The sequence below is a fragment of the Podarcis vaucheri genome, assembly GCF_965113315.1.
Source record: "Podarcis vaucheri genome assembly, chromosome: 1".
NCBI lineage: Eukaryota > Metazoa > Chordata > Lepidosauria > Squamata > Lacertidae > Podarcis > Podarcis vaucheri.
Genome location: NC_138759.1, coordinates 126,933,603 through 126,957,563, shown reverse-complemented (window position 1 = coordinate 126,957,563; position 23,961 = coordinate 126,933,603). Strand labels below are relative to the sequence as shown.

General features: G+C 44.2%; 1 protein-coding gene and 1 long non-coding RNA gene across 5 annotated transcripts in view; one reads left to right on the top strand and one right to left on the bottom strand.

Annotated features, from left to right (window-relative positions):
- The window catches only part of SLC39A10 (solute carrier family 39 member 10), a 59,512-nt gene extending 54,896 nt beyond the window's left edge, over nucleotides 1–4,616 (bottom strand). For 2 of the 3 annotated variants that reach the window (XM_082235957.1, XM_082235961.1), the window contains exon 1: nucleotides 51–187. The gene's annotated coding sequence lies outside the window, so the exon portion shown is untranslated. Of the gene's footprint in view, nucleotides 1–50; nucleotides 188–4,252 lie in introns of those variants that run through there. The other variant, XM_082235958.1, reaches the window with a different exon arrangement.
- LOC309525382 lies at nucleotides 110–22,080 on the top strand. Of its 2 annotated transcripts, none has more exons than XR_014216206.1 (3): nucleotides 110–177; nucleotides 9,174–9,425; nucleotides 10,400–11,424. It is a non-coding gene; the product is annotated as an uncharacterized lncRNA (long non-coding RNA). The 2 variants fall into 2 exon arrangements; XR_014216205.1 differs by lacking the exons at nucleotides 9,174–9,425; nucleotides 10,400–11,424 and adding exons at nucleotides 20,269–21,145; nucleotides 21,323–22,080 and having other exon boundaries at nucleotides 124–177.
- Nucleotides 22,081–23,961: the final 1,881 nt, after the last annotated feature.

The window sequence follows — 23,961 nt, the reverse complement described above, 5'->3', positions numbered from 1 at the left end:
CCGGCCTTTATGGGGGAGGGAACGCGAACCGACGGGGTTTTTATAGCTACCTCAGCTCGAGTGTGCCGTGTGCATCTCCCTCTCTCCGCTCGGTACCAAAAACCGCCGGCGCGCGCGCGGGGTGCCGCCTCCTCCTCCCACTCCGCAGTGCTGCTGCTGCTGCTGCTCCTCCTGCGGGTGAGCTTGGCTTGGGCTTTCAAGCTTTTACTACTTTACTACTACTGGCGCCGCCGCCGCCGCGGCCTCACGCGCTCTTACGGCCATTCACCAAAGCCTCTTACGCCGGGCGCCGACCTCCCCGCGCCGCGCCGAAACCGGCTTTCTCCTCCTCCTCCTCCTCCTGCGCGCGTGCGCGCGCTACGCAATTTTCGCCGCCCGATGCGGCGCCGCAGCTTGCCCTACGCGAGCGGCGTAGCGGAGGCAAGGTTGCCGCGGCGCATGCGTGGTGGGGGCCAGCGGCTTCCTGGGCAGAGGGGAAGTGGGCGTGCGCGGGGCGGTGGGGAAATATATATATATATTTGTTGTAGCTTCTGTCTTTCCTCGCTGCTTTTTTTTGCAGGGCTTTTGGTGTGCAAATGAAGGTTGCCCGGCCCTCCTGTGGCTCCCTGGGGAGAAGGCGTCGGGTTTTTGGAAGTTTAAGCCATTGCAGGGTGGAGCAGGAAAAAAGAGGGGAAATTGGTGCTTACCCAGGGCTGGAGAGGGAAGAGATTAAGGCCCGGACCAGTGAAGACCCTGCGGCCAAGATCCAGAGTTCCTGCCCTTGGGAATTAAATCACCTCCCATTTCTTCCTTCTCCCCGTCCCCGCATTTCTTTCACTCCCCCAAAAGAGCCATCGACGCTTAAACACATAGAAAAATTAAATATACTATCTATGCAAGCTCTGCCACTCAGCGAAGAGATTTGAAAAGGTTCACACCTTGGTTTAATGTGGAATAACGTGGACAACATTGTGCTTCCTTCATACCTCTCCTAGGAAAAGAGGAACGTCCCATTTCATCAACAACAACATTTTATTATTTATACCCCGCCCATCTGACTGCGCTGCCCCAGCCACTCTGGGCAGCTCCCAACATAAACAAACCAATAAAACATTAAAAGTTTTTTTTTTAAAAAAAACCTTTCCTTATACAGCCTTTAGATGTCTTCTAAAAGTTGGCTTGGGGGCCACATAAGCCCATCTTCTCCAACGTTTCTCAGGTGAAAATACTAATGTCTTAAGGAAAAGCGGGACGTTCTGGGATCAAATCAGAAACCAGATTTAAAAGAGTTCTTGGGACCCATCCACACCTCGTCTTAATGTGGAATACAATGGTACCTCGGGTTACATATGCTTCAGGTTACATACACTTCAGGTTACACACTCCGCTAACCTAGAAATAGTGCTTCAGGTTAAGAACTTTGCTTCAGGATGAGAACAGAAATTGGGCTCCGGCGGCGCAGCAGCGGGAGGCCCCATTAGCTAAAGTGGTGCTTCAGGTTAAGAACAGTTTCAGGTTAAGTACGGACCTCTGGAACAAATTAAGTACTTAACCCGAGGTACCACTGTAATATGCATCCCTTGTGCTTCTTTTAGTCCCCCACCCTCGTCCCCAGAAACAGCCTCTGTCCCAGACTTTCTCCCTGCTAAATCCAAAGTTCCCCCTAGCTTCGTAGAATCTGAAAACGACATCCACTGTGCTTTAAAAGTGCTCCCACCAGCTTCATCTGTGGTGGTGGGTTCATTGTTGATGTGGAGTTCAAAAAAAGCAAATGATGCAAAATGAGGAGAATGGTAACTCCGGATTAGAATCACATCTGAATATAACCTGCTGAGGTGTGGACTGCTAGGGGACAAATTGGTTACATAACATACGGATTTTGTGGGCAAGTCGAGATGGGCCCTTAAGTTTATTAAGGGGTGGGAATGCTCTTTGACACTCTTATGTCACATTCAGAAGAGCACTACCTTTTATATTCCTGTTTAATGTGTGGAGTAATATTACCACCAGCAGTTCTCTGTGTGCGATCATGTAAATAAAGAGAAATATAATTAGCAAAATGGGTGAGAATCCTGACTTTATCTGAAAGACTTGAGCAACTTCTGCCCCAAGCCCTGTAATTTTGGGGGGTCTGCTCCCACCCTACCCGGTTTTCTCCTGCTCAAAGCGGGCAAGGAAGCGAGACGTTCACTGAGTCTTTAGTGGGCCTAAAATGTTGCTTATAGGTTGCTATTGGCATTAATTTTTAAAAGATCAATTCTGCAAGGCTAGATATCCAGATACTCTGTCAGACTGATTCATGGACTGAGCATTCACAAATGTATGAATCAGTCTGACTGGAAAAAACTATTCATGCTCTGAACTATAAAAACACAGAAGCACAATACGCATAAGATATATATAGGATGGTATTATGCTTATTCTGACAATTGACAGCACAGGTTGGCAACCTGCAGCCTGGTGGCCCTGTGTGACCCCCGATATCATTTTATGTCGGCCGCAACGACTCCTGAAGCTGCCCATGTTCTTTCATCCAAAAATCCTTCGTGCATATTTCCTTCTTATTCCCCCTCCTGCTTTGAAAAGAGTTCCCTACTCTCCTTATCCTGTATAGTTTCATGTGGTTTGTGGGGGTGCATCCTGGGGAAAAGAAGTAATTTTCCCATAGTTAGTGGGCTTCTGCCACATGCAGTGCTTTTTAAATGGGGGGTACACAGGGGTATGCATACCCCTAAACATTTTGTGAATCATTTTTTAAAAAATGTTTCTTCTCCAGCACGGTGAATCATCAATTCCTTTGCTACCCCCAATGGCAGCCTCAATTCCTGTCACAGTGTTTTTTTTAGAAAGCACATTTTTAAAGAAAAAAAGCACTGGCCATATGCATGTGTGTATAGCACACTAAAATCAGAAATGCATTAGAATTGTACCACGAGGACAATCGGCTTTGCAATGCAGGATTTTTTATTTTTTTGCTCAACGTGTAGTAGCTAGATCAGGCTTCGTCAAACTCTGCCCTCCAGATGTTTTGAGACTAGAGTTCCCATCATCCCTGACCACTGGTCCTGCTAGCTAGGGATCATGGGAGTTGTAGGCCAAAAATACCTGGAGGGCCGAGTTTGAGCGTAAGCGATTTTTTTTTTAATGATATTTATTAAAGTTTCAAAAAAAGGTTACAAAAATAAGAAAACGAAAAAAAGAAAAGAAAAAATACTAAATACAGAAAAATAAAAACACTTAAAAACAAATCAATCTTTCCATGTCTTGTCTTTCATTTACAAGTGAGCGTAAGCGATTTTATCCTCAAAATGCTTTGCAAACAAATCACAGTGCGCTCCCTTCCATTCTGCCACCTCCTTCAGTTCAGTATCTGATTGCATTTGACTGGAGTTTTCCTCCACTCTTGTTTGAGCCATTGGGCCAGTGACATGTTGGGACAGCCCCATGGTCGCCATGGCAGCCATGAAGTCCTGAGGCACCCAGAGCCAGTACCCTTGGCATGGATGTTGAAGTCCCCCAGAGCCAGCAATCTGAGACAACCTCAGGCAGGGAAGCTGCTGGGCAGCAAGGCAGGCAGTAAACAAGCAGAAACATAATTTGCCCAATGCCAGGAACACACACTCTAGATCCCCCATTAACTGGACAGAGAGCCTTAAGAGAGAGAGAGAGAGGGAATCTCTATAGCAACTTCGTCTCCCTGACCTTCAAGTCTACTCTGATGCTGCACCGAAGGCAAAGGTGGTCACAGCTGGGTGAGACCAACTCCGCCCTGCTCACCACCCACATCTCAGTGATACCAGATCGGTCTTCTCATGCATAATCAGATCATGCATGAAGGAGGTCTTACTGGGAGCCAACCTAGCCTTCAGCAACAGCAGTCGCTGATGGGACAACTGCAATTTCCAGGTTGGAGGAGACGCTGGCACATGGCAGTCACAAACTGCCTGTGCTGTATGCCCCTTACCCGTCCGACCCCCATACCTCCTATTGTCCAGAGCCACTGCAATTGTGATCAGCCCTGCTTTCCCCTCTTCCCAGGCATATCTTTTATCCCTCAATTTAAAAAACAACGAAACCCCCAAATTTAAAAACAAGTTTAAAAGCAGTTAAAAACAATTTAAAACATACCAGGGCCATAATAACAGCAACAGAAGCTTCTAAATAATACCCCAACCCAAGAGTCTGTTCAGCTGCCTCAGCTTTTGTAGCTGGAGTCAGTCAGGGCCAGCTGGGGAAAGCCTGCAAGACAGGGAATAGTTCCCCCAGGACTTACATCAAAGATGACCTCTGGCTTCCTCACCAGCCTCAGCTTTTGTAGCTGGAGTCAGTCAGGCCCTGCTTTCCCAGGTCAGGTGAAGAACACCTGTAGGACAGGGAGTAGGACATCCAGGACTCACAACCAAGATGGTCTCTGGCCTCCTCAGCAGCCTCCAGTTTTGGGTTGGAGTCAGTCAAGGCGCTTCCCTCCGAAGCCAGGTGGAAAAGGTATGCAAGGCAGGGAGCAGGTCCTCCAGGACTCACAGCCAAGATGGCCATAACATGACTCAGAACCACCAAGAACAACAACAAGAGATAAGAACAGGTGAGAAACCCGTCTCCTGTCACAAAGGCTCCATTCCCAGTAGGTCAAAAAAGGAAAACAGGCTCAGCTATGCATATTATTAAAACGCTCTGAGCTTGATTTCGACCACACGTTATTCATTACTTTCATTTTTGAAACACTATTAACCAGTTGAAGGGAAAAACTTTGCTGTTCATCATTTGCATGGCACTTTTATCCCTTTACTGGCATTAAATGGTTCCCATGATCACAGATGTTTCGATAGGGTTTATTCAGAAAGACATCTCTTCTGCGTTGTTCTGTTGTACCTCAGAAGTCAAATGGAATCTGTTCCGGAAGTCCGTTCGACTTCCAAAACATTCGGAAACCAAGGTGTGGCTTCTAATCGGCTGCAGGAATCTCCTGCATCCAATCAGAAGTCACATTGGACGTTCGGGTTCCAGAGAATGTTCCCAAACTGGAACACTCACTTCCGGGGTTGCGGCATTCGGAAGCCGAAACGTTTGACTCGCAAAGTGTTTGGGATCCAAGATACGACTGTAGTTTCATAGCTTGTTCTCCACCCTCACTCCAGTGTTTTGAGTTACAGGGCAAGACGTAAGGGGGCTCTTAATTAAACCCACAAGCCCTGCCTTCTAGTTTAACCCAATTCAAGCTCGACTCTATAGGCTTCTAAACATAGTAGCTAGAGGGGCTGCCACAAACGGCTAAGAAAGCTAGGCCTAATTCAAGCCGTATTTTCCCACCCATGCCCTGGGATCACATTCCGAGTCAGCTCTTAACCTTGCTGCTGCAAAGAGCAATATAACGGTAGCGATAATAATAATACTTCTTAATCTTCAGGAATGTGAAGATAAGGAACGATGAAAGTGTGCTTGGTGTTAGCAAACCCTTGCCTAAGAGACCTTGAGGATGCGACTAGATCTCGCTGACTAAAGGAGCGTAAGCAGTTGTATCTTGCCTATATGGCTAGATTTAGTACACATAGTTTAAAAACATGCAAGATATGGGTCGTCGTCGTCCCCCTCCACTATCTGTTGGGGTAACTGTATACGGCAGGTGCTATATAGGCTTTTCTTTGAATAATAAGCCTTTGCCGGGTAGTAATCTCATGCAACTGCCGTATGAAAGATAAGAAAGAAGAGAAAAACACTCTACCTATCCATTCTGAAGGAAATCACTGGAAGGACAGATCCTGAAGCTGAGACTCCAATACTTTGGCCACCTCAAGAGAAGAGAAGACTCCCTGGAAAAGACCCTGATGTTGGGAAAGATGGAGGGCTCAAGGAGAAGGGGACGACAGAGGGCGAGATGGTTGGATAGTGTTCTTGAAGCTACCAGCATGAGTTTGACCAAACTGTGGGAGGCAGTGGAAGATAGGAGTGTCTGGCGTGCTCTGGACTATGGGGTCACGAAGAGTTGGACACGACTAAACGACTAAACAACAACAACAAAAAACAAAAAACAGGTGGCAAAACATATTTCAAGCAGGATACTAATATACTTTGTTTTTCCGCATGGTTGGTGCTCCTATCTGGAAGAAGCATCATATAGGATCACTGGACCGATTTGAGCAGCAGCTGGCGGTTGTGTGCAGAGGTGGGCTGCACCGATAAGGCTTCTCGGAGTGATCTGTTCTGCCAAGATGGATGGCTTGCTGAGTCTATGTATACTCTTCTAGCGGTGTGGTAAGACGGTAAGCCCAAGAGGCAAAGTGGTTTAGACCACAGCACCACCCACTTCAAATAGGTACCGTTGCGGTGGGAAGGTAAACAGCGTTTCCATGCACGCTCCGGTTTCCGTCACGGTGTCCCGTTGCGCCAGAAGTGGTTTATTTTTTTTTTTATAATATTTTTTTATTAGTTTTACAAAAGTTTTTATAACAAACAAACACAAAAAAGAAAACAAACAAACAAACAAGTATGATTTCATAATGTCATTTCATAAACTTCTTTCCTCGGACTTCCCCATACCTCCCCTTTCTGCATCCTCATGTCCAAATTTTTTAGCAACTTATGAATATTTTTTCCAACTCTAATTTATTATAGTCCTTTCTTATTCTAATCTTATATTACTGCAACCCTTTGTCTCTATCGAATCTCGACATTCTAAACTTCATCAAGTTTATAGTAATCCTTAAGATAAATCTTGAATTTCTTCCAATCTTCTTCCGCAGTCTCCTTTCCCTGGTCTCGAATTCTGCTCGTCATTTCCGCCAATGTCATGTAGTCAATCACTTTCATCTGCCATTCTTCCACGGTGGGTAAATCTTGTGTCTTCCAATACTTTGCAATCAATATTCTTGCTGCTGTTGTTGCATACATAAAGAAAGTTCTATCTTTTTTTAACACCGATTGGCCGACAATGCCCAAGAGAAAGGCCTCTGGTTTCTTAAGAAAGGTATATTTAAATACCTTTTTCATTTCATTATATATCATCTCCCAGAAGACCTTAATCTTCGGGCACGTCCACCAAAGATGATAAAAAGTACCTTCAGTTTCCTTACATTTCCAACATTTATTGTCAGGCAAATGATAAATTTTTGCCAGCTTGACTGGGGTCATGTACCACCTATAAACCATTTTCATGACATTTTCCTTTAAGGCACTACATGCCGTAAATTTAATTCCGGTGTTCCACAACCTTTCCCAGTCAGCTGACATTATATTATGACCAATGTCCTGTGCCCATTTAATCATGACTGATTTAACTACTTCATCTTGTGTATTCCATTTTAACAGCAAGTTATACATTCTTGACAAATTCTTAATATTAGGTTCTAGCAATTCTGTCTCAAGTTTTGATTTTTCCACCTGGAAGCCAATTTTCCTGTCTTGTTTAAAAACCTCCGTTATTTGGTAATAGTGGAGCCAATCTTGTACTTTGGGTTTTAGTTTTTCATGGCTCTTTAGTTTCAGTCTCTCTCCATCTTGTTCTAGAATCTCACAATACTTTGGCCATCCGACCTCCATATTGAGTTTCTTGTGGGCCTTCGCCTCTAGAGGTGACAACCATCTAGGGGTTTTGTTTTCCAGCAAATCTTTATATCTCATCCAAACATTGAACAGCGCTTTCCTTACAATGTGATTTTTAAAGGCACTATGCACTTTAATTTTATCATACCATAAATATGCATGCCAACCAAATGCATTATTAAAACCTTCTAAGTCCAAGATATCTGTATTCTCGAGGAGCATCCACTCTTTCAACCAGCAGAATGCTGCTGCTTCATAGTACAATTTTAAGTCCGGCAGGGCAAATCCCCCTCTTTCTTTTGCATCTGTTAATATTTTATATTTTATCCTGGGCTTTTTGCCCTGCCAGACAAATTTCGTAATATCTTTCTGCCACCTCTTGAAACAATCCATCTTGTCAATTATTTGCAAAGTTTGAAACAAAAATAACATTCTAGGCAATACATTCATCTTAATTACTGCAATTCGGCCTAACATTGATAGTCTCAAATTTGACCATATTTCTAAATCTTTTTTAATTTCTGTCCAACATTTTTCATAGTTGTCCTTATACAAATTCAAATTTTTAGATGTTAAGTTAACCCCTAGGTTGCGCCAGAAGTGGTTTAGTCATGCTTGGCCACATGACCCGGAAAAGCTGTTTGTGGACAAACGCTGGCTCCCTTGGTCTGAAAGCGAGATGAGTGCTGCAACCCCATAGTTGTCTTTGACTGGACTTAACCGTCCAGGGGTCCTTTACCTTTTTTTACCTTAAGATTATGAGTAAAGGTAAAGGGACCCCTGACCATTAGGTCCAGTCGTGGCCGACTCTGGGGTTGCGGCACTCATCTCGCTTTATTGGCCGAGGGAGCCAGCGTACAGCTTCCGGGTCATGTGGCCAGCATGACTAAGCTGCTTCTGGCCTACCAGAGCAGCACACAGAAACGCCGTTTACCTTCCCGCTGGAGTGGTACCAATTTATCTACTTGCACTTTGACGTGCTTTCGAACTGCTAGGTTGGTAGGAGCAGGGACTGAGCAACGGGAGCTCACCCCGTTGCGGGGATTCGAACCGCCGACCTTATGATCGGCAAGTCCTAGGCTCTGTGGTTTAACCCACAGCACCACAGGCGTCCCTAAAGATTATTAGTAGGTTGCTGCCAATGGCAGGTGCTGGCAGCTCTTGTCTTTCACCTCCTCCTTGTGTTCCGATGTTGTACGATTTGTCATCGCCTCCGGGCCAGAGTGAGAGAGGCAGGTGAACAAACAGGTTGCAATGTTGTTGTTGTTATTTATTAAATTGGTATACAGTCCTATGCCTACAGGTCAATGCAAAATCAAAATATAAAAACACAAAATACATAATAAAAACAAAAGCAACACAACAACACCCCCCAATACATTTTTAAAGGGCATTGGATGTCAGTCAGACAAAGGCCTTGTTAAACAGGAACGTTTTTGCCTGGCGCCTAAAGGTGTATAATGAAGGCGCCAGGCAAACCTCCCTGGGGAGAGCATTCCACAGACAGGGAGCCACTGCAGAAAAGGCCCCGTTCATCATGTTGAAAATGAGTAGGTGCCAAACTCTGGACATTCTCATGTGAGGGGGGTGGAGAGAGAAAGCCTAATTTCCATTGGGCATAGAAAGAGGCAGCTGAGCAACACTCTCTATTTCTCCAGCTTTCTTTTTCTCAGGTTCTCAGAACCATCCGTGGTGCTTTGAAGAACCGCTTGGACTCCCTCTGCTCTGGCCACCTGCAGTTATATATTTACTTAGAAGACTTTAAAAGCGCTTGATCAAAGAATTCTCCAGGGTGGTGTATGAACAAAACCAAAAATAAAATGGCAACTAAAAGTCGCAAGTCAATTGTGAAAACACCAAAATACATCGAAACCATAAAGATAAAATAAAACCTTTTGAAACAAACATCGGTAAGTAATTCATATTTCTGGGTATAAATGAAAGTGCCTGAACAAATGTGTCCAGCAGGTGTCTAAAAGGATATTGTGAGGGTGCGGCTCCAAATATCTGAAAGACCATCAGCATCCCTACCAACCTTCTTGGAAGCTAATATATGCAGAGCACTCGGTAGTTCCAGGACTTTCCTTGTGGTCGGTCCTAAATTGGAGAACTCCTTATTCACAAAGGTGTATCTAGCACAGGGCAGGGGTGTGGAACTTTTTTGGCCTCTTGGGACAGATCCTTACCTGAACCCCACCCTGCTGACCAACTTCATCATGGTGACAGATGATTGGCAGATGTTTGACCCACCTACCTGTCAAAAGTTCAGAGGTTCCCAAGCACTTGGAATGTGATGTTAGTTGTGGGGCAGCTGGTCGTGGCTTAGGGGAAATGCCTTTGTGGCCCAAATTGGGACCTGTGCCAAGCCAAATCTGGCCCACTGATTGGATGCTCCCCACCCCCAGGGTGGGGCCTATCATCTATGGTCATTCTTCTACAGCTTCTGCCATATAGTGCCGATGAAACTGTGGCCTTTGACAGTTGAGGTTACCAGATTGTTTTCAATGAATCCGGGGACACTTTTCGGTTTCAATGGCTTTTGTATGGGGACTGATTTGTAAATCCGGGGACTGTCCCTGGGAAAAGGGGACGTCCGGTAACCTTAAGTTAAAATATTTTGTTTCCTGGGACCCAACCTCTTTTTCTGCATTTATAGCAGTGTTTTTTTCTGGGAGGGAGCAGGGGTACGCATACCCCTAAACCTTTTGTGAATCTTTGTACTTTTGTCCATATACTGTATTTCTTTTATCCGATTTGAACTATAAAATGGTTTTCTTGAGTCAAAATGAGAGTACCCCTAAATATTTTTTAAAGAAAAAAAGCACTGGTTCATAGTGTTCTGTTTGGAATATTTTTACGTGTGTGTGTTTAAATCACTGCATAGGAGAACTTTGGTTGCTGGACGCAATCCATTCCGGAAGACCGTCCAACTTCTGAAACGTTCGACAACTGAGGCATGGTTGAAAACGGAAGCATTTGCTTCTGGTTTGTCGGCGTTCATGTTTAGCTTCCAAAGTGTTCAGCTTCCGAAGTGTTCGACAACCAAGGTTCCAGTGTGACCGTTTTTTCATCTGTTTTTATAACTGGATATTATATTGTTGAAACGTGCCTCAGGACCTTCTGCTGAAGTGTGAGTAAGGAATCATATAAATAAAAGAATAAAGGATTGACTCATAAAGGCGGAACAGATGTTATGTGGCATTGTGTAAGTTCACACTCTGTACTTCGAAGCAGCCCAAAGTGGCATGTATGGAGGTAAGGCACTCTTTATGTAAGCTTCACATCATAGGGACTTCAAACGGCTTTTGCTTTCCACACTGGGAGGGTATCCTGACCAATATATACCTACCAACCCTGCAAACTGTCCAGTACGTGTTGGTTACTCACTACCCTTCTCCTGCAATAGGCCTCAGCCTCCAGAGGGCTGTGGCTGCAGTATTAGTCCTCCCATTTAGTATCCAAGATCAGATTAAGGGGTTAGGCAAGTTACACCCATCCAGAGCCAAACAGGATCAGAGCTGGGCTCTCTGTTCTAGATGTACACAAAAGGCGCAAGATAGGTATAAACCATGCTCACATCCAACACATAATTTTCAGCACCTGGGCACAGTGGTATGTGGAGCATCGGGTTCCCTCCACCCACTTCCTTTGCGGCATCAAAAACTGTGTCCCAGTTAGCGATGTCCTCAAAAGTGTGATCATAGTTTGCAGGGGCGTCTTACCCATAGAGGCTAGTGGCGCAGGGCACCAGGGCGCCAAGTTCTGTACAGTGAAGGTGCCAGGCGAATCTCCCTGGGGAGAGTACTCCACAAACGGGGAGCCACCGCAGAGAAGGCCCTGTTCTCGTGTATTGCAGAAGCATCAAATTGGCTCCGCCGCTGTTCTTGCACTGTGCTGAGCTGTCTGCCGCCTCGCAGAGAGCTGGGGGTTGGATTTTAACAAGAGGCGTGCTATTGAGGGCGGCCGAACTGTCCCGCACATCGTTCAACATCCTAGATATCTTCCTCCCAGCTTTGTTTACTCCACGGGAGAGAAAATTGAGCTTGCTACCACCAGTCCATGTGGGGCTTTGCCTCTCAGCTTCCTTCCGACTTAGTCTCTGTTTTGCCCTTGTAGAACTCAGTGGGGGAAAGGATGGGGACGAAACTGGAATCAGATGGCTCTCCTTGTCACTGTTGTCTTTGTCCATGGAGTTTTCTTGGCAGGGATACTGGAGTGGCTTGCCGGTTCCTCCTCCAGGTGGATCACGTTTGGTCAAAACTCTCCACTATGATCTGTCCATCTTGGGTAGCCCTGCACGGCATAGTTCATAGCTTCTCTGAGTTATTCAAGCCCCTTCGCCACGGCAAGGCAGTGATCCATGAAGGGGGCAGCAGCCACGAAATTAAAAGATGCCTGCTTCTTGGGAGAGAAGCAATGACAAACCTAGACAGCATCTTAAAAAGCAGAGACCTCACCTTGCCAACAAAGGTCCGTATAGTAAAAGCTATGGTTTTCCCAGTAGTGATGTATGGAAGTGAGAGATGGACCATAAAGAAGGCTGATCGCCAAAGAATTGATGCTTTTGAATTATGGTGCTGGAGGAGACTCTTGAGAGTCCCATGGACTGCAAGAAGATCAAACCTCTCTATTCTGAAAGAAATCAGCCCTGAGTGCTCACTGGAAGGACAGATCGTGAAGCTGAGGCTCCAATACTTTGGCCACCTCATGAGAAGAGAAGACTCCCTGGAAAAGACCCTGATGTTGGGAAAGATGGAGGGCACAAGGAGAAGGGGACGACAGAGGACAAGATGGTTGGACAGTGTTCTCGAAGCTACCAGCATGAGTTTGACTAAACTGTGGGAGGCAGTGGAAGACAGGAGTGCCTGGCGTGCTCTGGTCCAGGGGGTCACAAAGAGTCGGACACGACTAAATGACTAAACAACAACCCTGTCACTGGCTTCCTTCCTCGGGGTTTCTTGCCTTCCACCCCAAGAGTCCCAGTGGGAATCCTTTACTGGCTTTGACCCACACCACACTTTTGATGCTGAAATCTGAGCCTTGCTCCACTTTATTTACGAGGGAGGCAGAGACACGATTCTACAAGCTTGGCTACTACCGCTGCCACCTCTTGCGTGGCCCTTTCTATTTTAAAATAGCTCTTGCTTGAAATCATGAGGAGAGCTTCCTTTCAGCATCACCACACACACCCCACGTCCCCAGGAGCATTTTAGCTTCAAGTTCACCCTGAGAGTCACATGCTTCTTTTCAAAGTCTTTTGTAGTCCAGGCTGAAGTCAAATGGGTGACCTAGAAAACTTTCCCAAGTTTGTACTTTATACAAAAGCATAAAGGTTTCTTTAAAACACACACACACACACACACACACACACACACACACTTTTAACAACCCAAGACAGCTGGAATCTCGGGGAAAGGTGTATTTTAAAAAGCACAACAACACAGCTTGAATTGAAATAACAATACCCTTTTGTCGGCAAACCAATAGACTTTTATTTCTACAGTCTTACCGGCTTTAGGGGATTTTACAGGTCAAGTGCACAAAATAAATATGGAAAAGAACCTGGTCTATTTCCCTTGGTTACAGCTAATCATACTCCAGAAGGGACAAGTCTTAGGCTGTGCACATATTTAGTTGCACATTTCTGCCAATCCTTGGGAGAGAGGATATAAAACACATCTAAATGGGTGTTGGTGGAAGACAACGGAATACCTGCACAGCTAGATCTTATTGTTATCGTGAACATTTCATTTTGCTTTAATTATTACTATTTTATTTCTTTGTTCTCTGTTGTGTCTCAGGTTCAAAACGATAAAGATTTACTGTAGGAGGGAGAGGGAATTTCAGCAGGTGCAAATTCTTGCGCCAAACTAACCTCGCTGAAATTGTTTTCTGTGCCACCGTTTTTGTAAAATAATGATTATTTTCATCAGTTGCTCATTTGCAACATAATGCATTTTGAAAGAGGGGGGAAAGGAGAGAAAACAAAAGTTTATATGTCAAAAGTAACATCTTATTATGTCATTTTATAAGAATGCAAACAAATTATATGGAAATCTATTCTTTAGGTATTTATCATTCCATGCTATGATAAAAACCATCTCTCTATAAATCTGTAAACTTGCTGATTCTGTTCTCTTTTATATTATGTGTGCTTCACTAGTACAGTACAACAATGTTCAATTTTTTTTAACCAGTCTAGAATGAATAATGCTTTGGTTTTCTTCCATGATTTTGCAATTACTGTTTTTGCTGTTCACAAATATATAATAGTTTCCGAATCAGTTTCAAGCGCTATATCCTTTAATCGTCTAGCAGCAGTACTTGAGGATCATTTGACAAAAAAAGTAAAGGTACAGGAGTCCCGCCCTCTTTTCCACCTGGACAGCTTTCTCGTCAGTAATACTGCTGAATACCTTTTTTCCAAAAATATGACTGGATTTTCAGCAGAATATGTGCTCATTTTATGGCAGCTGGTTCAAGGTCAAAGTTCTCCAGTTATTAAGGAACTCATGTGAAATTAGGAAGAATATTTGGCAGCCAAAATTAGAACCATCCATCCCAAACAAGGGCCACCCAATGGTGATATTCTGGAATAAGACATAATCCTGCAGATACTGACATTGCATAGAATGATTTTTCATCCCAAACAAAAGACAAGAGCTCTTAGCATATTCTAGTGCAAATACATACACTTTACATGTAAATTGGCACACTCATTTCACTACTCAAGTAAAACAAAAACTCGTATGAACTCCAAAACAATAAGAATTTGGCTCCATCTTTCTATAATATATAGAAATATATAATAATAAAATGGAAGACATTTTTGAAATGTTTTAGGACTAGAGTTTCAGCTCTAAGCAGTAACAGATACAAAATTACACCAACTCCATAATGAATTATTAGGTTACATATCCAACTGAGATAAGACAGATTGAAATCAGTGGACAAGTTAGTCATGCCCTTTTATTTTAATGGGTCTACTCAGAGTATGGCTTAGTTGGATACAACCCAAATATATGAAAACCTTATTCCTAAGGTTGTGATGTAATGAGGGTTTCCCCCCTAGCATACTGTTAAACTGTACCTTGAAACCAAATCAGGGTCAATTTCAGTGCTGGGCTAGTCTACTGAAAAAACAACAGTGTTTTTCTTTAAAACAAGAATCTAATCTCCGTACTCCCTCTTCTCAAATATGAGGCTGCAGTGACGCCTTTGCATTTTGAGAACATGCCTTCAAATTATCGATACCGTACATGGGCTGGGTGTAACCTTGGGAATCTTACACGTTGGTTCTTGCAACCTTTTTAATAATTAGCTTGATTACAGTCTTTTCATTCTAATGAGATCATTTACCTTCTCCTGAGCAATAGATGCGTCGAGAACTGGTTTTCACAAAGGACCTGGAGCCAGAAATTGCCTCACTCGTGTGTAGGTTAGCCACTTTTATTTTCCCAGGCTGGGCTTTCCGTACCTCTGACAGGCATGTGCGAGAGGCAGAAATTCTTCAGCTGCTAAATTCCTGCCTGCACTCAGGTAGTAGACAGGAGCCGTCCCGGAGAAAGGGATAAAAAGGAAGACGTCATCTTTGCTTGTTGAGAAAGTGCGTTGCAAAGGATCATGGGGAAATCAATGCAGTGGCGGCACCAGTAAAAATATTTGGGGGGAAGAGACAGAAGGGGGGAAGCACATTTCCGGAGGTGGGCCAAACATATTACGTCAGGGATGTCCTCTCTAACTAGCCTTGGGACTCTCCCAGTGCCAGATTTAAAGGTAAAGGTAAAGGAACCCCTGACCATTAGGTCCAATCGTGGCCGACTCTGGGGTTGTGGCACTCATCTCGCTTTATTGGCCAAGGGAGCCGGCGTACAGCTTCCAGGTCTTGTGGCCAGCATGACTAAGCCGCCTCTGGTGAACCAGAGCAGCACACAGAAACGCCGTTTACCTTCCCTCTGGAGCAGGACCTATTGACCTACTTGCACTTTGATGTGCTTTTGAACTGCTAGGTGGGCAAGAGCTGGGACCGAGCAATGGGAGCTCACCCCGTCGTGGGGATTCGAACCGCCAACCTTCTGATCAGCAAGTCCTAGGCTCTCTGGTTTAACCCACAGCGCCACCCACGTCCCAGATTTACATATAAGCTAAACAAGCTATAGCTTAGGGCCCCGCTCTCTTGAGGACCCCTCAAAAACTTAAAGGAAAAAAACCTGGATGTACATTTCCAAAATATAAGATAAAAACCAAATAAAATAAAACCTACACACAGCAACCGTGTTTTGTGTTGTGTAGGCTCCTATGATGTAAGTAATAGGCCCCGCCTGCTAGCCTGCTCCCTAAAAGATCACTGGTTTGCTCATTTCTATATATAGGGTGCCTACATTCTGCATATTTTGTTACGTTCAAATGGCTTTAGATACCTTTTAGATCCATAAATTACCATATAGCATATATTCAACACAAAAAACAGGGACAATTCGTTGTTGACAAAGGACAGCTGGACATATAAAAGGCCCCATTACTTTCAGTAGCTTAGGGCCTCATCTGACCTAAATCCGGCCCTTGACTCTCCCTAAGCCACATCCTTTACCGGTTACCCTCCTTGAGTGCTTTGATCTAGGTGGAACACCTCCTTGAACTCTGATAGCACCTCTTGCTTGTTTGAATAATGAGTAGAGAAGGGTAGGGGTGTAGAAACTACCCTACTGAATAAAGTTAAAATTTACATTCATTGCTCCACCCACTCTTTGTCTGGCCACAGCCACCACTGCCATGCCCCCCCCCAACCAAGAGGTTGCCCAGAGAGTTCCCTGCCACTGGTGTTGGATATTTGAAAGAAAAACGAACAATATACAGTGGTTCCTTGGTTCTCAAACTTATTCCTTTCCCGGACGTCCGTTCCAAAACCAAAGCGTTCCAAAACCAAGGTGTACTTTCCCATAGGAAGTAATGCAAAATGGATTAATCCGTTCCAGACTTTTGAAAACAGCCCTTAAAACAGCAATTTAACATGGATTTTACTATCAACGAGGCCACTGGTCCATAAAATGAAAGCAATAATCAATGTAATGTACTATAAAATAAATAAGACAGTATTGTAGATGATAAAAATTAAAATTTTCTGCGCTGATGGTAGTCATTGCTTGGATGGGGGGCTTTTATCCATTTCCACAGCCACACAATCAATCAATCAATCAATCAATCAATCAATCAGTAGCTCAACTGGGTTCCACACAGTCACAACAACAAATTAACTGAAAAACATCTTTTTTAAAAATTGCAAAAATAAATAGTAAAAACAAAACGCCAAACTTAATCCGTTCCGGAAGTCCGTTTGACTTTTGAAATGTTCGAAATCCAAGGCGCGGCTTCTGATTGATGCAGGCGCCCCGGAAACAATAGCCGACAACCGCATCGGACGTTTGGCTTCCCAAAAGCGTTCGAAGACTGGACTTCTGGTTAGCGCCAGCGACTAATGGCGGATTCCCTCCGAGCTCCGGAGGAAATTGGCTCTGCAGGATCAGGTCTTGCCGCTGCGGCGAAGCGGGGACCCTAAAAAATCACAGGCGGAGAAGCCTGTGAGCGTGGTGACTCGGCGGGCACCATTTGCGCCCCCCCAAATCCGCGAAGGAGCCTTTTTAAAGGCTCCGGAACAGGGTCGGGGTGTGGCGCGGTGCTGAGAGTACTGCTTCTTCTTCTGTGGAGTGTAGCCGCAAGCCATTGTCGGAGAGCGCTGACTTCTTCTTTTGAACAATCGGACTCTAAAGTAACAACCTGTGAGTAACATGGAAATTTGGGCTCTAAAGAAAAAAATTGTTTGAATTAGGAACGAGCGGGGAAGGTTTAAAAAGGAAGTCCGCCCCCCTCTTTGTAAACAACATAAAGCAAAGGACCTGCTAGCTAAGGTCGAGAGAATTTCTCTTTCCTTTTTTGCAAAAGACTTTAATTTCACGGTTGGATATTACAAGAATTTTTACTGGAGGATTAAGAACTGATTTTGAGAGCTGAAGTTCCACACACACCCCGGGCCCGGGATCGCCCCGTGAGAGAGCCTGTTGATGAAGTATTGAAGAGCTTGACAGCTGTCAAGTCAGCTGTCAAGATGGAAAAAGAGAACTCTGTTTTTGTTGCTTCTGCCGGTTACATTGGTTACAATTTGTTACAATTTGTTTACAACAAGGAAGGGCTGTTACAAAATAACTGGATTTCTGGACTCGAGCTGAAAATAATGTTAAGGAACTAAAATCCCCCTAGAGGGACTTAGTGACACTACAGAAATGGCTGGAGGAGAGAAAATCCAGGTTGAATTGGACAGAGCATTTGTTCTCTTGGGAAAGCTACAAGGTCAATTTGATGTTATGGCTACAAATGTTTCAACTCAGGACTTGACAATAAATAACATTCTTGGATCGGATAAGGATTGGAAACAAGGAGCTTATTTAACTGGACAAATAGAGAAATCTGAGAGTTTTGAGAATATGGAAAAGGAGACATATGTCGCCCCTGAAGAAAAGGAAGGAGGAGCTGGTGTGCAGATGTTAAAAGAGAGTTATACTTTGAGGCCTGGCATGATGGCAATAAAGGAAAATAAAAATCTGATGTGGAAAGCCAGGCCTGAATTGGAGATTGAGAAATGGAGAGATCTTCTTATGTGGAGATCAGAAGACCTAAGGATTACAAATGTGATTAAGGTGGAGGCTAGAGCTTTGGGGATTTTTGAACTGGAAAGGAGCAAGAAACAAGAAATGGAACACCCCATAGGCTCTACTCTTAAGTATGGAGGCCTAGCTGGAAAAAATATGGACCCTGTTGGGCCGGAGCTTCTCCAAGATTTGGTGTTTAATATCAAGGTCTATCAAAAAGACCGGCAGAGAGGAACTGAGAGACCATTAACAGCCTCGGATGTGAGATCTCCAGGATGATAGTAGATTAAGACTGATGGACATTGTTGGGGGCTGAAACCGGGAAAGGGGGGGTGGAGTTTGGGAATCCAAAGGTTCATAATTACAATTTATTTCATTTTTTACTTTGTTTGTTATTGTTATGTAAATTGGGAAATTTGTGGAAGGGAATCTTGGTCGACCTTAGAAAAAATGTTTTAAGAATAAGAACTGATGTATAAGTTTGATGTTTAAGTTTGGACAAAGTAAAATTGGATTTTCTTCTTTTTTTTCTTTTTTCTTTTCTTTTTTTAATGAACTAAACTAAATGAAAATAAGGTTATCAAAAACAAATTGAAGGAAGGGCTGAGAAACACTGTAAAATTAATGAATGTTAGAATGATGACGGTTTAGAAGCTAAGTGGTTTACAGCAGTAATGTTTAAGTTATAAGAAAAGAAAGGTTAAAAACTAAATGAAATTAAGGGAGAGGATTTGCTGAATAAATAATTTGAAATTAGAATACAGAAAGGGGAGGTAGGAGGAGGTCAGCGAAGTAAGGTATAAGAAAATAAGGGATTGAAATTATACTTGGTTTTTTGTCTGTGTTTTGTTTGTTTTCTTTATATAATTTCTGAAACCTCAATAAATATCTATAAAAAAACAACAACCAAAAGCGTTCGAAGACTGGAACACTTACTTCTGGGCTTTTGGTGTTTGGGAACCAAGGCGTTTGAGAACCAAGGTACCACTGTAGTTCACATCAACACTCCCATCTTAAATATGCTTCTGTCCTGTTCGTCTTGATGGAGTTAACTCTCAAGTAAGCACGCTTAGGACTTCAGCCTTATTTTAATTTCCAATTTGTGATTCAGTTGTAATTTCCCTGTGCTGACAGAGTCCTCCCCTTACCCTGCTCCCATTTACCATAACTAAAGGTTAAAGCTATGGTTTTCCCAGTAGTGATGTATGGAAGTGAGAGCTGGACCATAAAGAAGTCTGATTGCCGAAGAATTGATGCTTTTGAATTCTGGTGCTGGAGGAGACTCTTGAGAGTCCCATGGACTGCAAGAAGATCAAACCGATCCATTCTGAAGGAAATTAGCTCTGAGTGCTCACTGGAAGGACAGATCCTGAAGCTCAGACTCCAATACTTTGGTCACCTCATGAGAAGAGAAGAATCCCTGGAAAAAACCCTGATGTTGGGAAAGATGGTGGGACAGTGTTCTTGAAGCTATCAGCATGAGTTTGACCAAACTGCAGGAGGCAGTGGAAGACAGGAGTGCCTGGCATGCTCTGGTCCATGGGGTCACGAAGAGTCCGACATGACTAAATGAGTAAACAACAACAACAAAAGTGAATAATACACAGAACCTCTATCTCATGTCAGGAATATCCAGCAATTGGAGGAAGGGCAGTAGCACGGGAGGGAGACTTCACTCTTGGAGCAACTCTGCTCCTCTTGCCCTCATTTTGATGGTCCCTTTGGATCTATGGGCTAAATACCAGTTGTTTTACTGGTAATTGCTTGCCCTCCCTCCATCCCTCCAATACAACATTACAGGTCACTTCAAAAAGTTACCTTAGGGCCAAACATGGGTAATGGATGTTTGCAGCCTGTTCGGTACATAGAATTAAAAACAATAACAGCCAGCCAGTATTTAACCAGCCTTTATCCTCCCACCCTTAACTACTCCAGCTCTGTAATTCTCCAGAGATGGCTTTTAAATGGGGAGTAATGAATATAGGCGTACGTCTCTCCCTCTCCCCCATTTTTATTTATTTTTTGCTGACATTGAGGCTTTTACCGCCATTTACTCTGCATCCAATGCGCTCCCAACATTTTTTTTTAAATGCTGTTTTTATACACACAGCCCACGACTGTCCTGGAGTTTCTTGGGAACTGTTGCTGCTTGATGCATTTCCTCTCAAACCAGCTTCCATCCAAATGGAAAACTTAAGTGGCATTCACTTTGCCATTGAGCTGTGAGGTACTGTATATACATATTGAGCTTTATGGGGCAAAGGTTTTTTTTGTGTGTGTGCCAAAGTACACTAACAACATGGGCAGCCATAAGTCCAGATTTTCCTGGACATTTCAGCGATTTCCACCTGGACTCTGTTTAAGAAGGCGACCCGGAAGCTGCAACTAATCCAGAATGCGGCAGCTAGACTGTGACTGGGAGTGAACGCTGAGACCATATAACACCAGTCCTGAAAGACCTACATTGGCTCCCTGTACAATTCAAAGTGTTGGTGCTGACCTTTAAAGCCCTAAATGGCCTCAGCCCAGTATACCTGAAGGAGCATCTCCACCCCATCGTTCAGCCTGGACACCAAGGTCCAGCTCTGAGGGCCTTCTGGCGGTTCCCTCACTGTGGGAAGTGAGGGTACAGGGAACCAGGCAGAGGGCCTTCTCGGTAGTGGCACCCTCCCTGTGGAATGCCCTCCCATCAGATGTCAAGGAAATAAACAACTATCTGACTTTTAGAAGACATCTGAAGACAGCCCTGTTTTATTGTGCTTTTATTGTGTTGGGTGCCTCCCAGATCGGCCAGGGAAACCCAGCCAGATGGGTGGGGCATAAATAATAAACTATTATTATTATTATTATTATTAATTAGAGGGCTGAATACCGGCTGTGTCTGGGAAGTTCCAGACATATGGCAATCCTAACATATGACCCAGCTGTTGTGCATGTGCAGACAACAGCCTTGTGAATAGGTGTTGTTAGTGGTGGTCTAGGAGCAGGCAGTGGCGTAGCGTGGGTTGTCAGCACCCGGGGCAAGGCAAGTAATTTGCGCCCCCTAACCCATTGATTTGCGCCCCCTAACCCATGGATTTGCGCCCCCTAACCCTAACCCCCAGATGTTGCGGCCGGTGCGGCCGGCCCCCCCTGCACCCCCCACGCTACGCCACTGGGAGCAGGGAAACCAAACAGGTAATGCACATGAAATAGGACGTGGGTGGTGCTGTGGTCTAAACCACTGAGCCTCTTGGGCTTACCGATCAGAAGATGGGCGGTTCGAATCCCCGTGACGGAGTGAGCTCCCGTTGCTCTGTCCCAGCTCCTGCCAACTAGCAGTTCAAAAGCACACCAATGCAAGTAGATAAATAGGTACTGTTGGAAGGTAAATGGCGTTTCCGTGCACTCTGGTTTCTGTCACGGTGTCCTGTTGCGCCAGAAGTGGTTTAGTCATGCTGGCCACATGACCTGCAAAGCTGTCTGTGGACAAACGCTGGCTCCCTCGGCCTGAAAGCAAGATGAGCGCCACAACCCCATAGTCGCCTTTGACTGGACTTAACTGTCCAGGGGTCCTTTACCTTTACCTTTTACCTGCACATGAAATGAAGACTTCCACACCCTCTCTTGGACGCATACAACGATGTTTAAATGAGACTTGAAAGGTTTCCAATTTTTCGCAATCAATAGCCTTGCGGCTACTGTTGCATATAAATATAATATCTTGTCTTCTTCCTTTAGACTTCCTGGTACTATTCCCAATAGAAAACCTTCTGATGTTTTCCTAAATGAATATCTGAATATCTCTCTTGGACGCATACAACAATGTTTAAATGAGAATTGAAACGTAGTGTGGCAGAGGGGTGGACAGGGACAAGACAGCCTTGTTCTGTTTTAACCCGATCATGTGTACATAGCCTGATTGAAAGAATTGTATTCCTGTTTTACAGGACTGAGACATAACGTGTCTCATCAATAACCACCTACTGGCCAAGCCGGAATCCTTCACACTCTTTCCAACATTCAGGTGTGAATGTGATTGCTAACACAACCATAATAACACACTCTCTTGACACTCAAGAGAGAGGTATCTTTGCGGGTGGCGGCTGGGTGTGTGTGTGACAGCACTAAAGGGGAGGGAGGAAACTCTCAAAACATCCCCAGTGGGGACTGAGTGTGCCTAGTGGCCATGGAGTGCTTTGTGACTGTGTGGAAGAGGAAATGGAGAACCAGGTCGGAAGGGAAAAGGAACAGGATATTTGGAAGACATTGTTGGCAGCTGGATGGAACAGGAACGCTCCACTGTAACATTCCACTGCAGTTCCCACAGGGGAATCAGCTACATTTGCAAAGATAAAGCGCTTTATACGAGTTAAAAACCTGTGACATCAGATAGCGCTGTGGAGTCCCTTCTTTCGCCAACGGGATTTCCCTGCATGAAGTTTACAACGCGTTTAACTGAACTGCTTTTTTGTTGTTGATGTGTCCAGATCTCGCCTTGGGTAAACTAAAGTCCCGTTTGCTGCCTGACAGACCCTCTGCAACAGCTAAGGCTATGAGTTAGAAAGCCCACCCTTCTAATCTCAGCCATCAATTCATTTGTTTGGGCTGCGTACAGACCCTATGTCCAGGGGTGCCAACTTGAACAGAATAGTGGTGGGGCCCAGATAAGCCCCACCCTGTATAATCGATCACGTGGCATGGGGCACACATACCATTTGAATGGCAATGCGTCCATCAACTTTTGGGGCCCCTAACCCTCTCAAATATTTTATTGGGGGGCAAAGTCCCCTCAGCCCCTAGGAGTGGGCTCCTATGCCTATGTTTAAAGTACATTTAAAGCAAACATGACTCTCCCTCAAATAATTCTGGGAACTGTAGTTTAAAGGTGCTGTGAATTGCAACTCGGGGGGGGGGGGAGACTAGAGTTCCCAGAATTATTTGAGGGAAAGTCATGTGCTTTGAATGCAGTGAAGATCAGAGAGACTTTACTCCTGTAAATGCGTGTAGGTATCAATGGAAAATCATGGAGAACTATATGGAATATGCTGATGCACAGAACTGACTAAACAATGATCTCTTTTTTCGTTTTTGACAGCAGTTTTGTACTACCTTCTACTATTTCTCTCTGAAATCTTGACACTTTATAATGAAATCCTTTCTTTTTATAATTTTTAAAAGTTTCATTTAGTTGGAAATTTTGTAACCAGTCTATTACCATCTCTCTTACTTCAAATTCTTTGAATTTTAATTTGTTGTCAATTTCTGTTAACAGCTCTCTCTATGTCTACCAATTTATCCTCATATTTACTTTTTTCAAAGATACTGCTTCTAATGCGGAAAGTCACCATGGTGTTTTCTGCTTTAATAAATCTTTATTTTTCTCCCAACCCCCCCAACCCCCCCAATGATCTCTTTTATTTTTATTTTCATTTCTGACTGGCGTTTCTTTGATTGATTCATGGTCTTGTCCTTTACACGTATGTTGTGTTGTTGTTGTTGTTTTATCGGTGTGTTTTATACATTCTGCAAAATCTAATAAACAATTTTTAAAAAACCCGGTATAGGCCTGGGTTTCATATGGGAACCATGATTTCTCAGCCCCAGCACTCAAGCTGCAACGTGGGGGACAATAATACTGATCGCACAAGGCTGGGGTAAGGCTTTCCAAAGCGAAGGATGCAAAGCCCTCCGAAAGCTCTGGAGCAATGTGTAAAAGCTAATGTTTATTATTATTGTAAACATTAGGCCAACTGCTACCTTAAGTACAGTTGTGGGCCCACACCAGCCAGCCTTTGCTTGAGTAAGTACTGAATTAAGGCAT